Raw genomic sequence first — 14,507 nt, 5'->3', positions numbered from 1 at the left:
AAATACGGGATTATGTGAAAAGACCTAATCTACGCTTGATTGCTGTACCTGAATGTGATGGAGAGAATGAATCCAAGCTGGAAAACACTCTTCAGGATATTATCCAGGAGAACGTCACTATCCTAGCAAGGCAGGACAACATTCAAGTCCAGGAAATACAGAGAACACCGCAAAGATATTCTCAAGAAGAGCAACTCCAAGTCACATAATCATCAGATTTACCAGGGTTGAAATGAAGGAAACAATACTAATGGCAGCTAGAGAGAAAGGTCGGGTTACCCACAAAGGGAAGCCCATCAGACTCACAGCAGATCTCTCACCCACCTTTATTTCATTTCTTCTCCCTTGCAGCAACCTCCCAACCACCAACCTGGACATCAAAAATGTCCAGACTCATGAAAATCTGAATTACTAAATTTTTTAATTTGTAAGCAATCCAAATGATTCAGTATATATATTAATGGCTTTCCTTTTTGAGGTAAACAATTGCCTCAAACAAGAAAACAAAAGGTTAATTTTATCCTCTGCTCACATTACAAAAACAAAATCCATGTTGAAGCAGTCATTCCACTTCTGCAAAAAACAAAGTGGTTTCTGAGAAATCTTTTGCCACTTTGAAGAGTGAACGATTAGAACACTCATGATTAGAGAAATAAGATTAATTGGCCCAGAGTGTGATGTGAGAGTGTGTTCTTTAATAAAGATGGCTGGGCAGAGTGGATGCACACAAACATACCAAGAATGGTTCAGAGGACATGGGTTGCACTTCTCAAAAAAAAAAAAAGTGTGCTTGAAAAACTGTATGACTAGAGTATCTTGGTGAAACTGTTAAAAATGCCAATTACCTATTCCCATTCAGTCTTTAAGAATCAGAATTGCTGGTGATGGGGTCAGAGATTCAGCAGTCAGAACAAATACCCAGAAGATTGATTTTTGTGAAACATTCTGAAGTTTGCCAATTTTGAGGCCATTTCTTCTGAGTCATCATTATATGGTGATAAAGGTCATGGAATAGAAAAGGCACTGCTATTGAGCTTAGAATCTAGGGTATTATAAATAACTACCAATAGAAGACCTAGTTTCTACCCATAAAGAATTTATAATCCTAATCAGATGTTTATTTTAGAAAGTTGAAAACTGAAGAATGACTCTGTAATCATTAAAATTCCATTTTGGACACAATTAGGAAACATACTATACCTTTACAAGTAGTGGATATTTTTAAACTTCAACAGCCTACATTTAAGACATCTCAATTAATTTATCTTTCTTGCAACAAAGAGCCCAAAATAGGTGTGAATGGATAAATCTCAAAATTATATGGCAGTTTAAATCCCACCTCTAAGTCTTTATGATTGATGAGGGATATTCAGAAGTGTGTCAGTTCATCTCCTGGTAAGTAGACAGGCTTTGGGAGGGGTGGGAACTCCATGAATGATGGTTTACTGTTCTCAGAATGATGTGTCTGGGAAACCAGGGAATCCATTCCCTATCTGTCAGTCATATAGGAAACAAAACATTTCTGTTTTTCATTTTTTTCATTTTATTAGTCTCTGATATTATTGATGTCCAATGCTCAGACTGTTTCTCAGACAGTCAATATTTTCACATCAAAGAATTTCTAAGGAAGTTGGGAATATATCCATATCCATAAATAACATAATTAACTTGTCATCAGATGATTAGTGAGATTGTTTCCTATGTCTTCTTGTCTGTTTTCACTCCCTCCAAATGACTATGCAAAGAAGAGATCTGCCTCCTGGAAATAAGCTTCCTGTTTAACATTTCCTTTATTTTTTAAAAATAAAAAAGAGTGTCAAAGCAAGGCAGTATATTCACCAGAACATGTAAACAGATTCAGTAGATATAAACTCATGTCAGAGAGTCACGTGCACCTGCCGGCAGCCACAAACTGCTGTGGAGTTTCAGAGCAGTATCTGCTAAAAGACCTTTAACTAGTCTCTCCATCAAGTTAATGGGCTCATTTATTCTCCTCCCCAAAAGACTTGCAGGGCAGAAGTCTTTAATTTTAATAAAGTCCTACTTATCATTTTTTTTCATGGATTGGCTTTTAATATTAAATCTGAAAAGTCATCACCAAACCTAAGCCACCTAGATTTTCTCCCATGTTATCTTCTAGAAGTTTTATGGTTTTTTCAATGTACTTTGCAGCAGAGAATGGGAATACCTTTTTTATACTGAGCAGATAGTACTTGTTTACAAGGTGATTATTATTCTTATATAACATTTTATGTATTGCAGAAGGCAATTGGTTATACTTAGTGTTGGTCTCTTGGGTACCTTTAGGTATTTCTTCCCTGTTTCTCTTTCTATATCCAGAAAAGAATACACTATGATTGTTTTGGATTAAAGACAATTAACTGGTCATCAAGTAGGTTGAGTTACAGGTCAAGCCAAAAATAGAGAATTAAAAAGTGTGATGTGTCATTTGTACTGCCTTTTCTCCAATACTGAGATGCTTTCTTCTCCTATTCATTAGAGGCAGATTAAGTGGATGTTATTTTCATTTTTGATATATGCTTCCACACCATCCAAGCACTCAGACAAACTCTTTTAGGCTCTTGAAGTCTTTTCTTCTTCTTTAAGAACTTTCAAGCAGTAACATCGGAGACTTTTCTTAGAGTTTCAATAAGCGAAGCAGGACTCTCTGCTACATTCACTCACAGCACCTGAAGCCAATGACGACTAATAAAGCATTTCTTCACAACATTTAAAGCAATTTTCCAGAGCTCTTTGCTGGGATTTAGAACTAAGCAATAAAACAATGTTTTTCTTGCTTCTTTTCACCTTGAAGTGAGGCACTGGTGGGTGAAAGTATGATTCAGAAATTTATGGGATACTTGGACAAATTTCCTAATACCTTCTATATTGCATATCAACATGTCTAACTGCTAACATGTTCATAATCTTCATGTTGATATAACTTAGCCATGAAATTAAAACTTTGGTAGTTTGGTCCATGTTAATTAGATGCTCCATAAACTAAAATTATCTTTTTTCTTTGCATAAATAGCCAAATAGATATTTATATTCATATAGATAGGATAGATTCATAAAGATGTATATAACCTATCTATACAATATATTATGTTCACAGTGGTTTTTCACCATTTAAAAGAATGTGTAATTTTGACTTTAAAACACACAGCAATCAAAGTTTTGCATGTGAGCTTGCTGATTTTACAACACCGCTATGATACCAGCAGGGATGCATACAATATTATTAATTCCAGAAGGCCACTCAATACATGTTTGGCTCTCTTTTCTTCTGTAAGAAAAAACTTCAGGTAGTACACAGATTTTCTTTGGCTTACTCATTCATTCTTTAAACACTTCTTGAACATTATTTATTTATTTATTTATTTAGAGATGGAGTTTCACTCTTGTTGTCCAGGCTGGAGTGCAATGGTGTGATCTCAGCTCACCACAAGCTCTGCCTCCCTGGTTCAAGTGATTCTCCTGCCTCAGCCTCCCGAGTAGGTGGGATTACAGGCATGTGCCACCATGTCTGGCTAATTCCGTGTTATAGCAGAGATGGGGTTTCTCCATACTGGTCAGGCTGGTGTCAAACTCCTGACCTCAGGTGAGCCACTCACCTCGGCCTCCCAAAGTGCTGGGATTTATGAGAGAGCACAGATAAGTGAAAGGTCGTTCCTTTCCCTACTTGTAAGTATAATTTATAGTTTACAGAGTAGATAACCTTTTAGTATGAAGCCAAAGAAGATCCGTCTTCAATATATAAAACATATGTACTTTAATTGCCAAACGTGGTCAGTTTTATATGCAACTTGAAAAATGTTTAGCCCAGCACACCTATTATGGTTTATAGTGTCTCCTAGTTTCAAAAATAAGCCTTTCAAAAATAAATCATAGCAGTTCTCTATTTACATGTCTCCATGGCCAGCGATGTAGTCTTGGGTCTTTTTTGAGACTGGTGCTGTTATTGAAGGGCCATGATCCATGGGTCAACTTGGATTTGAATGTGGTAGAAATGGCTTGGTGAAAATTGTAACATCTCTTAGTATAGAAAGAATCTTAGGCTGTAAGAAGATCAGGAGGAGATCATGAATGGGATGAAGGAGACCTCAACGGATTAATTTCCAAACCCTTGCATGATTAATTTAATAATGACTTTTCTTCAAATTAACACAATACTAAATTTCCCCTAACCTACAACTCAAATAGCTAAAAATAAAAAAGAACTCTACATCTTTTATGTATTGATAACTTACTATACACATGACAGCACTGGTAGTGAAGAGGAAGAGGTATTACCTGCAGGTATAAATATAATCTAATGTAGGCAAAGAAGAAATAAAGTAAACAATTCCCTTGAAGAACACTGTGTTGTTGATAGGAAAAGAACACAAATTAAAAAGGAAATTTGGAATATATTTTCTGAGAACTTATCACATAGAATATTTTACACTGATCATAAATGCAAGAGTATAATTAGGAAGTGCATCTGATGTTGGCTTTATGAACTCTTTACTCATCTTTGACCAATTGTACAAGTCAGTGCAGCTAATACTAAAAACAACTGAAAAAGAACATGAAACAATTTGAATAGAAGAGCCGGGCAAGTGTAGACAATTAGAAGAGCCAAGGAAAATTACTGACAATTGTATAAAAATGGGAACAAATGTAAGTAAATGAAGCATCACTCAAGGGAGACACTAACACTCCTGCACAGCTGCTTTGGTCTCTTCTCGAAACATGAGATAAGAAAATAACTTGAGAACTATTCCTGATTTCAAATGGGGAATACAATCCTGGCAATTTGTGGGGCTGCTCAGTGTTGATTACTACTGCCTGAAAATTTCAGAGACTAACATTAGTTTTCACGTGTTTCAATATGTTTCCATATCAGAAGTTTACATATAGTTACATATGTTTTCATATGGTTACATGTGTGTCCTCTTTATAACATACAAACATACATGATTTAATTTTATGTTAATCTTTGTGTAATTCATAATTTTAAGTCCTATGCTCAGCTACTGAATTGTTTTACCTTGAGAGGTACATAGCTATTTATTCACAGTTTTTATTTTCATTTTTTGTTTAAAATATCAATCTAGTTTATAGATAGAAAGACTCCACTTGAGCTGAGTGCTTATTATTGGCAGATCCTATAATATACATAGAAGATGAAGTAAAATATGGGACTTCTGGGCCCTTACAGTGTTTTGGGAAACAGTATTGCAAGGTAATGGACTCAGAGCTGAAACTCTGATCATGTTCCTTTTTCTCATGAGGAATTATTTCCTTTCCCTTCTCCCTAAAAGTCTAAAAGACAGGAAAGAGACACCGATGGTTGGAATGAATAAAAGTGTGAGCACATTTTACTTTGAAGGTTATCAAGTGGAAATAAACAACATGATTATCACTTAGGTTCTATGACTCAAACAAAATGTTTATATTGTGAAACTTTCAGAAATCTGCAGCACAACACTTAAGCTCTTGCATTATAAACACATTCAGGAAATTGTTTCAAAAAATAGCATAGTTATTCTCTAACAGGTATATATTCTCTTTACCTTTTTTCTTCATTGCTTCCTAAAAGGAACAGTGGCTTTGGCTAGCTTTTTCTGGTTTTGATACGGGAGGGGGCAGGGAAGTGCTAGGTAGAGAAGGGCAGTGTCCCTGGCATAGGGCTCCACACTTGGGCCTGTCCCCATGGACCTAAGTGAGAACAGGCACTCCTGTTTTCACACCCAAAAAGTTGCCTTTTCGCCCACCATGCCCCCCATCCTGCGCCCATAAAAACCTTGAGACCCTAGCTGGCACACATATAAGTGGCTGAACATTGAGAAGAGCATACCAGCAGAAGAACCCACTGAAAGACGCCGGCATCAATGGTGGAATGACGCAGATGCTGAGAGAAATTTGACTGAGAGTGGTCAGAGAAGAGTCTGGCCAGCTGCTGGGCAACCCAACCCAAGAAGACCACCTTCCCACTCCAGCCCACTTCTGGCTCCTCATCTATCTGCTAAGAGCTACATCCACCACTCAATAAAAAAACCTTGCACCCATTCTCCATGCCCATGTGTCATCTGATTTTTCTGGTACACTAGGCAAGAACCCAGGATACAGAAAACCCCCCTCCTTGCAATAAGGCTGAGGGTCTAACTAAGCCTGATTAACACAAGCCACCTGCAGATGACTAAGTTGAAAGAGCACACTGTAACACATGCCCATTGGGGCTTTGGGAGCTATAAACACTCAACCCTAGTTGACACTGCTGTGGGGTGGGAGCCAAAAAATGGCTCCCATGACCTGCCCAACTGCATGCTCCCCCAAGGAATTTGAGCATCAGGGCACCAGTGAAGTGAGCCACCCCATCACATGCCCCTTGAGGAGGATAAGAGAAAACTCCTCTAGTTTCAGTTTCAGATTCTGGCTTCATCATTTTCCAGCTGTGTGACTTGCTTTCTCTTTATTTTCTCCACCTGTCAAGTGTGGATAATAACACTGCCATGCTGTGTTGTTACAAATCATAAATAAAATGTGTCTAGCACAATGTTTAACACACAGCTAGTAGTCAATAGATGGTAGTAATTCATTTCCACTGTATTATAACTATTGATCTTGCTAACAGCTTAATATTCCTCCTGCATAAATCTTTTCAAATAATTTAACTTCAACCATCATTTATTTTTATAAGATAAAAAAGATATTTGAGCTTAATATGATCTTGGAGATTACCTACTTTTAATGGTCTTCTATTCTTTATTGGGATTTAACTACACTAGTTAATTCTCCTGTTATAGACAAGGAAACAGGCCCAGAAGAGTAATGTGCACTATTCAAGGTCACACATGTGGTGAGAGGTAGGTTTGGGGCCAAATAACACGTCTTTTGGTTTAGCATTTCTTTCCACATACCCTAGTGTCCCTCTACAGGTGTTTTTCTTTTCTTTTTTTTTAAATTTACTTATTTTACTTTAGGTGCATACTATATCTGGCATTTCTCCCATGTTATCCCTCCCCACCCTCCCCTCCCTCACCACCCCTTACTGTCTCTCCCTTACACCCCCCAACTGCTCTCAGTGTGTGATGTGCCTCTCCCTGGGTCCATGTGTTTTCGTTGTTCAACACCCACCTATGAGTGAGAACATATGGTGTTTGGCTTTTTGTTCTTGTGTCAGTTTGCTGAGAATGATGGTTTCCATATTCATCCATGTCCCTTTTTTCTAATTTAGAAAATAGTAAAAATAATTGAGTTTTAGAATGTAGCGATCTTACATAACTGAAACTTTATACTCCTCGAACAACACCTATCCATTTCCTTCTTCTCCCAGCCCCTGCCAAACACTATTCTACTCTGTTCTTCTGTGAGCGTGACTATTTTAGATGCCTCTTGCATGTGGAGTCAAGAAACACTCTCCTGTGCCTGGCTTATTTGACTTAGTATGACATCCTCCACATTCATCCATGTTGTCACAAATGGCAGGATTTACTTGATTTATAAGGCTGAACAATATTCTGCTCTATATATACATATGTCACTCTTTTTAACCCATTCAATCATTGATGGACTTTTACTTATTTACAAATCTTGGTTACTGTGAATTATGCAGCAATGAACACGGGTGTTATCCATCAGCCTATTTATCATTTCTGTGTGTCGGGAATCTTTCAAGTCTTGTTTTCTAGCTTTTTGAAAATTACACACTACATTGCTAACCATACTCACTCTTCTCTGCTATCAAACATCAGAACTTATGCCTTCTATCTAATTATATGTTTATACCCATTAACCAATATCTTTTCATACCTCTCCTCCCATTCATACAAGACCCCTCCTAGTCTCTGGTATCTATTACTCTACTGCCTTACTCCATGAGATCTGTTATTTTAGCTTCTTCATATGAATGAGAACATGCAATATTTGTCTTCTTGTGACTAACATTTCACTTGACTTAATGGCCTCCACTTCCATCCACATTTCTGCAAATTACCTAATTTCATTATTTTTTTTTGCAGCTGAAGAAAGTCCCTTTGTGTACATATACTACATTTTCTTTGGCTTTTCATCCATTGTTGGACACTTAAAATTCCATACCTTTGCTTTTGTGAACAGTGCTGCAAAAAAAAATCTGAGGGTGCAAGTATCTCTTTGAAATACTTATTTCCTTTCCTTTGGATAAATACTCAGAATTTATCCATGGGATTGCTGGATCATATGGTAGTTCTCGTTTCAGTTTTTCATGAAAAGCCCATACTGTCTTCCATACTGCTATACTAATTTACATTTTTACCAACAGTGTATAAGAATCCTCTTTCTCTGCATCTTCATCAGTAGCTGTTTGTGTGTGTGTGTGTGTGTGTGTGTGTGTGTGTGTGTGTGCGCGCGCGCGCGCGCGCGCGCGCGCGCGCTTTTGATGATAGCCAGTCCATCTGGGGTAAGATGATATCTCATTGTGGTTTTAATTTGCATTTTCCTGATGACTGGGGATGTTGAGCATTTTTGATATACCTGTGGGCCATTTGTATATTTTCTTTTGAGAAATGTCTATTTGTGTCCTTTGCCAAATTTTTAATGATTAAAAAATTTTGCTTTTTACTGTCGAGGGATACCATTAGGAGAAATACCTAATGTAGATGACGGGTTGATGGGTACAGCAAACCACCATGGCATGCGCATGCCTATGTAACAAACCTGCACACCCTGCATATGTACCCCAGAAATTAAAGTATAATAATAAAAAAAAGAATACATAAATAAATAACCCAGTCTCAGGTATCCCTTTAGAGTACAGCCAGCTTTCAGGACTTATGCTAACACAGGGGAAAAGTGGCCCTGCTGCAGGTGGAAGTAAGGTTGCTGTCAATAGCCCCAGGCAGGCAGGAAGTTCTCAGGCTCACAGGATTAAGTGTTTCAGCCCCCAGTGACAGCAACAGTAACAGCAGCAGCAGTGTGCAGGGAGAGCCTAAACTCAGGGTGCTGGAGCACTGAGGTTATGCTGCTGGTGGAGGTGGGGTTGCCGTAAGCAGTCTTGGACAGACAGCTCTTCGGCACAGGAGACTGCTGTGGCAGCAGTGACCACAGCGCAATTTTAGCCTTTTGAGAAACCTTCATACTGTTTCCATAATGACTTTATCAATTTATATTCCTATCAATAGAATATAAGGATTCCAATTTTTCCACATTCTTGCCAATACTTGTTATTTTTTGTTTTTACATAATTGCCAGCTTATCGGGTATGAGGTAATATCTTATTGTGGTTATGATTTACCTTTTCCTGATGATCAGTGACGCTGAACATCTTTTCATACACCTGACATCTCCTTTAAAGAAATATCTACTTACTTGTTTTGCCCCTTTTTAGATCAGATTATTTATATTTTGCTATTCAGATATAGTATTTCCTTATATATTTTGGATACTAACTCCTAATCCAATATGTAGTTTTCAAATATTTTCTTCCATTCCATAGATACTTTTCACCTGTTGACTGTTTCTTTTGTAATGCAGAAGCTTTATTGTTTCATGTAGCCCCTTTTGTCTACTTTTGCTATGGTTTTCTGCAGTTTTGGTGTCATATCCAAGAAATCATTGCCAAGGACAGTGTCATAAGACTCTATCCCTATGTTTTCTTTTAAAAGAGTTTTACAATTTCAGATTTGTGGTAAATTGGACCTTAAGAATTTGGGCTTAATATGTTTGCTTTATATTTTTGTTTATATGTGTTGAAGAGTCTGATGCTAGTTCAGGAACCATTTTCAACCTCAGAGGAAGCATTGCTAACATCACAATGTTTCTTTTTTTACAGTAGTGGAATTCTTAAATGCCAAATACATTTTACTTCCCTTTGATAGCCTATTGGTTTTGTTGTTGTTGTTTTTTTTTAATCTCAAAGAAAGATGTTTATTTCATAAGGAGAATCCTCTCTAAAAGCTAAGACATAAATTCAAACTTCCTAAATTGTGACAGAATAGGAAGACACCCAGAAATCAATTGCTTATCAAATTCATTAAATCAGCACTTTATAAACATATGTAGGTGGGTTAGACAAACCCTTACTAACCAGGAACTGTGTGTTCAGAAGACCACCACATTAACCTAACAGAAATACATGAGCATATTCTCAAACATTATTCAAATGTTAATGACAGCAATAGAAAATTCCATTTTGGCTTGGATTCAAGCTTGTTGATATGCCAGAAGTACCTTATCACTAACTAGCCTTAGCTATTAAGCTTTCTCACAATGTGAATTCAAAAGATTAAAAAAAGATATAATGAAATAATAGGGTAAAGTCTTCCATGAAAGTAAGAAAATAAAGTCATTTAGGATTTCTCCGACCCTAAAACTTGGCTGTGCTTGCAACTCTTACCAGGCATCCTTTCTAGACTGGTAAACAGTAAGGGATAACCTGGATTTCACAAGGACATAGCAGACTTTTCTAAACGTTCACATACTAAATAAAAACTATATGGAAGATATACTATGTTATAAAAGCTAAAGTCTTGAGAAGTAACATTTAAACATGCTCCCTCTCTTCCTAACACACACACACACACACACACACACACACACACACACACACACACACAGATTTTCTTTCCTCATCTTCACATCTGACAAGTAAACTTGTCCACCAGGCTAAAACTCTTCCCCTCTTGATCAGTATCATTTCCAGTTTGAATCAAGCCTTCACCTGACTCCCTGAATGTGGTATTATCCAATATTTGGCTAAATGTGCTCATGACCAAACTGATTCATGTTCTCATAGCAATATTTTCACTTAGTGTCCTTTCTTTCTCTCATCCCCCCATTTGGCTTTTAAAATCTGACAGCGTCACTTAATTATATGAAACTGCTGCGATACTATTATAAAGTCAATCAGCCTGTGGTGTTCGCTGTTTCAAAGCATTATTGGTTACAAAGACAAATTGTTAGGAAAACTGGGCAGAAGGGAGGTGGAGAATGCACACTTTTAGCAAGTGCAAATGGGCTAAAAATGTAAGTGCAGATAACCCTGTTGCTTAGCTCATAAAACAGTGCTATTACCCATTTTCTATTTTGGAGGGCCAGGCTAAGATCACTCAATGACGCCTACAACATAGTCTTTAAATTTAGTTAAAGTTTGAGTTTTTAGAACAGAGACTGTGAGGTGTACCTATGTATTCTCAGCACATATCAGTGGCCTCCACCTACTGCATGCATTCTAAGATACCATTGTTTCAAAATGTGCTCTCACATACCGCCAAGAAAGAAAAAACATACTACCAATTAAATAAATGATTTCATCCTAGTATGAAAGCTATGTGAGAATTAGGTTTTCCATTCATTGCTCATATCAAATGAAGTAAGCTGGCTAAGTGATTCCTAAAACATCTTAACATCCAGTTGCCATAAACTGGAAGGTACATCTTTATTTCAGAAATGCTAAAATCTGGAAAGGATGTGCACTTTAGAGTCTACAGAAAATGAGAGATGGTGTTTAACACCTCTCACATTTACTGCTGCTCCTAACACTGGTGATGATCATATTCAAAATTGTGACCAAAATGATCATGCCAGTAATATTTTCCATTAGGCGTGTGGCTATTCAATTAATGTCATTCTGTATAACTTGACTATAAGCTCCATGAGAATGTTGACTATATCTGCTCTTCATATCATTTTCCTCAGCTTGTAGCTGAGTTAGAGTTCTGTAAATGTTAATTGCATATTGATGGAAGTGACAAGGGAGTGGTAATGATGAGGAGGAGGAAGAAATGCCAGTCATATACATAAGAGTAGCCTGGTTAATTTTTGAATGAGACTTTAGCAGGTAGATCTTTTCCTTCAGACAATTTGTGACATGTAGTCTCTAGAATGCACAGAGGTTATATCCAATAAAGTCACTGATAAACTGTAATGGTTAAAAAAAATTAAGTAAATTTAATTGAGATAGAAGAATTCATAAACCAGATTAATGTATTAAATATTGTAACTCTGTAGGTTAAATTCATATCAATGACTTATCAAGGTAAATCTTCTTAAAAAATTTGTCTTCACTGGGGGTGAGAGCATAAATGAAAAGTAAATAGAAACATAATTTTTGTATGTTATAGCATCTAAAAAGGGTTTGAGAATTTGAGTCATATCTGTGAATATAAATGTATAAGCATATCCAATTTTGCTTTAAAACAACAATGATCATTTATTTTATATGAAACAATACTTTTACAGTGTGTTAAAAGTAAAGTTTATCATTCATTTTAGAAAACACCAATCAATGGGATCCATGAGATTAGAGACTTGGTCTCAGTGGTGGCCATATCTCCAGCACTTACTTACAACTATATTGAACAAATAGTAAGCGCTGAATGTATATCTATTGAGTAAGTGAATTAATAAGTTTTGATTATGCTGAATGTCTGTCATCCACATAGTGGTTAAAAATAGTAGTGGAGGAAACCTGGTGCCCATGATCCTGTGTAAGGAAGATTTAGGAATCCTGAATTTAAATCTTGGTCTGTTAGTTCATTCTCAGGCTAATCACACAACATCCTTGGACCTCAGTTTCCTCCTCCGAAAAGTAGAGTTGGTTCCAGGGTAATCTTTCTTGAATCTAATTAATAGATAAACCATGTGTAAGACATTATAGGCTGAGTTATGATGCAATAGTAAACTTACTTACAAATTTTAGAACATTAACACAAGATTGTGTTTCTCATTTACGTTTCATGTCCATCAGGGATTTCTAGGGGTCTAAGCTCCATATAGCCACTTAAGGACCTAGGATGATGGAGGCTCCATCATCTCATTGATGCAATTGTAACCTGGGTATTCCTAATTACTGCAGCAGAAATACAAGATTGGAAATATGTATTTCATAGGCTAGAAACAGTCACATATCTCGGCCTAACTGAAAGTAGCAAACATATAAGGATAAGTGATAGAATCTGTTGCTGTCCTAAATTTCACTACTGGGCTGCTGTGCTCATCCCTTGGCTGCTGTAGATGTTCGTTATAATAGCTCATAGCTGCCTCCCTTTTTTTCAGAATTGCCTCCAGCTAAATGGAAACAATTTTCCTGGCAGGTTTTCTCCATTGCCCAGGGACAACACAAATGACTGACCGATACTGGGATACAGAAATCAAGCCCTTTGATTCAAAGTGAGACCAACTCTATGGTGAAAGTCATGCTTGAGTTCCCAGTGGAATCAAGCTGAAGGGAGACTCCAACTGAGACTGGAGCCATAATTAGCTTTCCCCACCTACCCTTTTCAGTTTTTCTCATTCCAGTTTTTCCTGGGAGTACTCCATCAGTAAATCACTTGCATACAAATCTTTACCTCAGGCACTGCTTCTAAGAAATTCAATCTGGAGAACCCAACCTAAAAGAGTGTATACCATAATTGGTCCTAGGAAGCTTACTCAAAGAATGGGTTTCTGGGGGTGTATTAGTCTGTTCTCAGGCTGATAATAAACACATACCTGAGACTGGGTAATTTATACAGGAAAGATGTTTAATGGACTTACAGTTCCACATGGCTGGGGAGGCCTCACAATCATGGCAGAATGCAAGGAGGAGCAAGTCACTTCTTACATGGATGGCAGTAGGCAAAGAGAGAGCTTGTGCAAGGAAACGCCCCTTTGTAAAACCATCAGATCTCTTGAGAATTATTTACTATTGAGAGAACAGCATGGGAAAGACCCAACCCGGTGATTCAATTACCTCCTACTGGGTCTTCCCCAACAACATGTGGGAATTGTAAGAGCTATAATTCAAGATGAGATTTTGCTGGGGACACAGCCAAACCATATCAGCATTGATAAGATCATTGACAGCTCTATAGCAATTAACATCCCAGCTTCAATGGCAGATGGAGTATTGCCAGACCCTGGCATCTGTAATGATCCAATCACTAAGGCTTCTAAGGCTTTCACCTGTGGTGAATTGGAGTGGAATGCAAGTACAACAGTATTCACCTATAGGTATATCTGGCTTTTGAGATATTTGAGACATATTGAGGAAATAGTAGCTATAAAGACTTTTGGAAACATTTCAGTGCTGCTAAGTGCCACTGATAGATTAAAGAGAGGAAATGGCTGGCTCAGACCTATTAACTAATTATTTATATGAAATAAAATGTGAGAATTGAAGGCGTCTTTGGCAGCATTTAAAAATACCTCCATCTCTTTTAACCAAGGGAAGACAGAGCTAAACAGTAGGCACAATACTTCTCATAAGAGTGTCAGAAGAGCAAAAACGGCCAAATTGTCAGGTTGTTCAAGTCTCCTGTGCAGCGTTCTTGGCTCTGATAAGGAAGAAGCTGAAAACTGAGATAGGAATACCTGGATAGATGCACAAAATCTTGAACCTTCAGGTTTTTGCAGCCTCTAGGCTGATAGAATGTGTGCACTCTCTTTTGCTAGAAAATAAAAGCCCTCATCTTGCTTAAAGACCTTCCAGGGACTTTATCTGAGGTATGCGCCTAATAAGACAATGCTTGCCCTTCTCAGCATCTGCCCCTACCATTCCT

Source organism: Cebus imitator, unplaced genomic scaffold (genome assembly GCF_001604975.1).
Source record: "Cebus imitator isolate Cc_AM_T3 unplaced genomic scaffold, Cebus_imitator-1.0 Scaffold80, whole genome shotgun sequence".
Lineage (NCBI taxonomy): Eukaryota > Metazoa > Chordata > Mammalia > Primates > Cebidae > Cebus > Cebus imitator.
The sequence above is the reverse complement of the archived record's forward strand: the minus strand, read 5'-3'. Positions refer to the sequence as shown.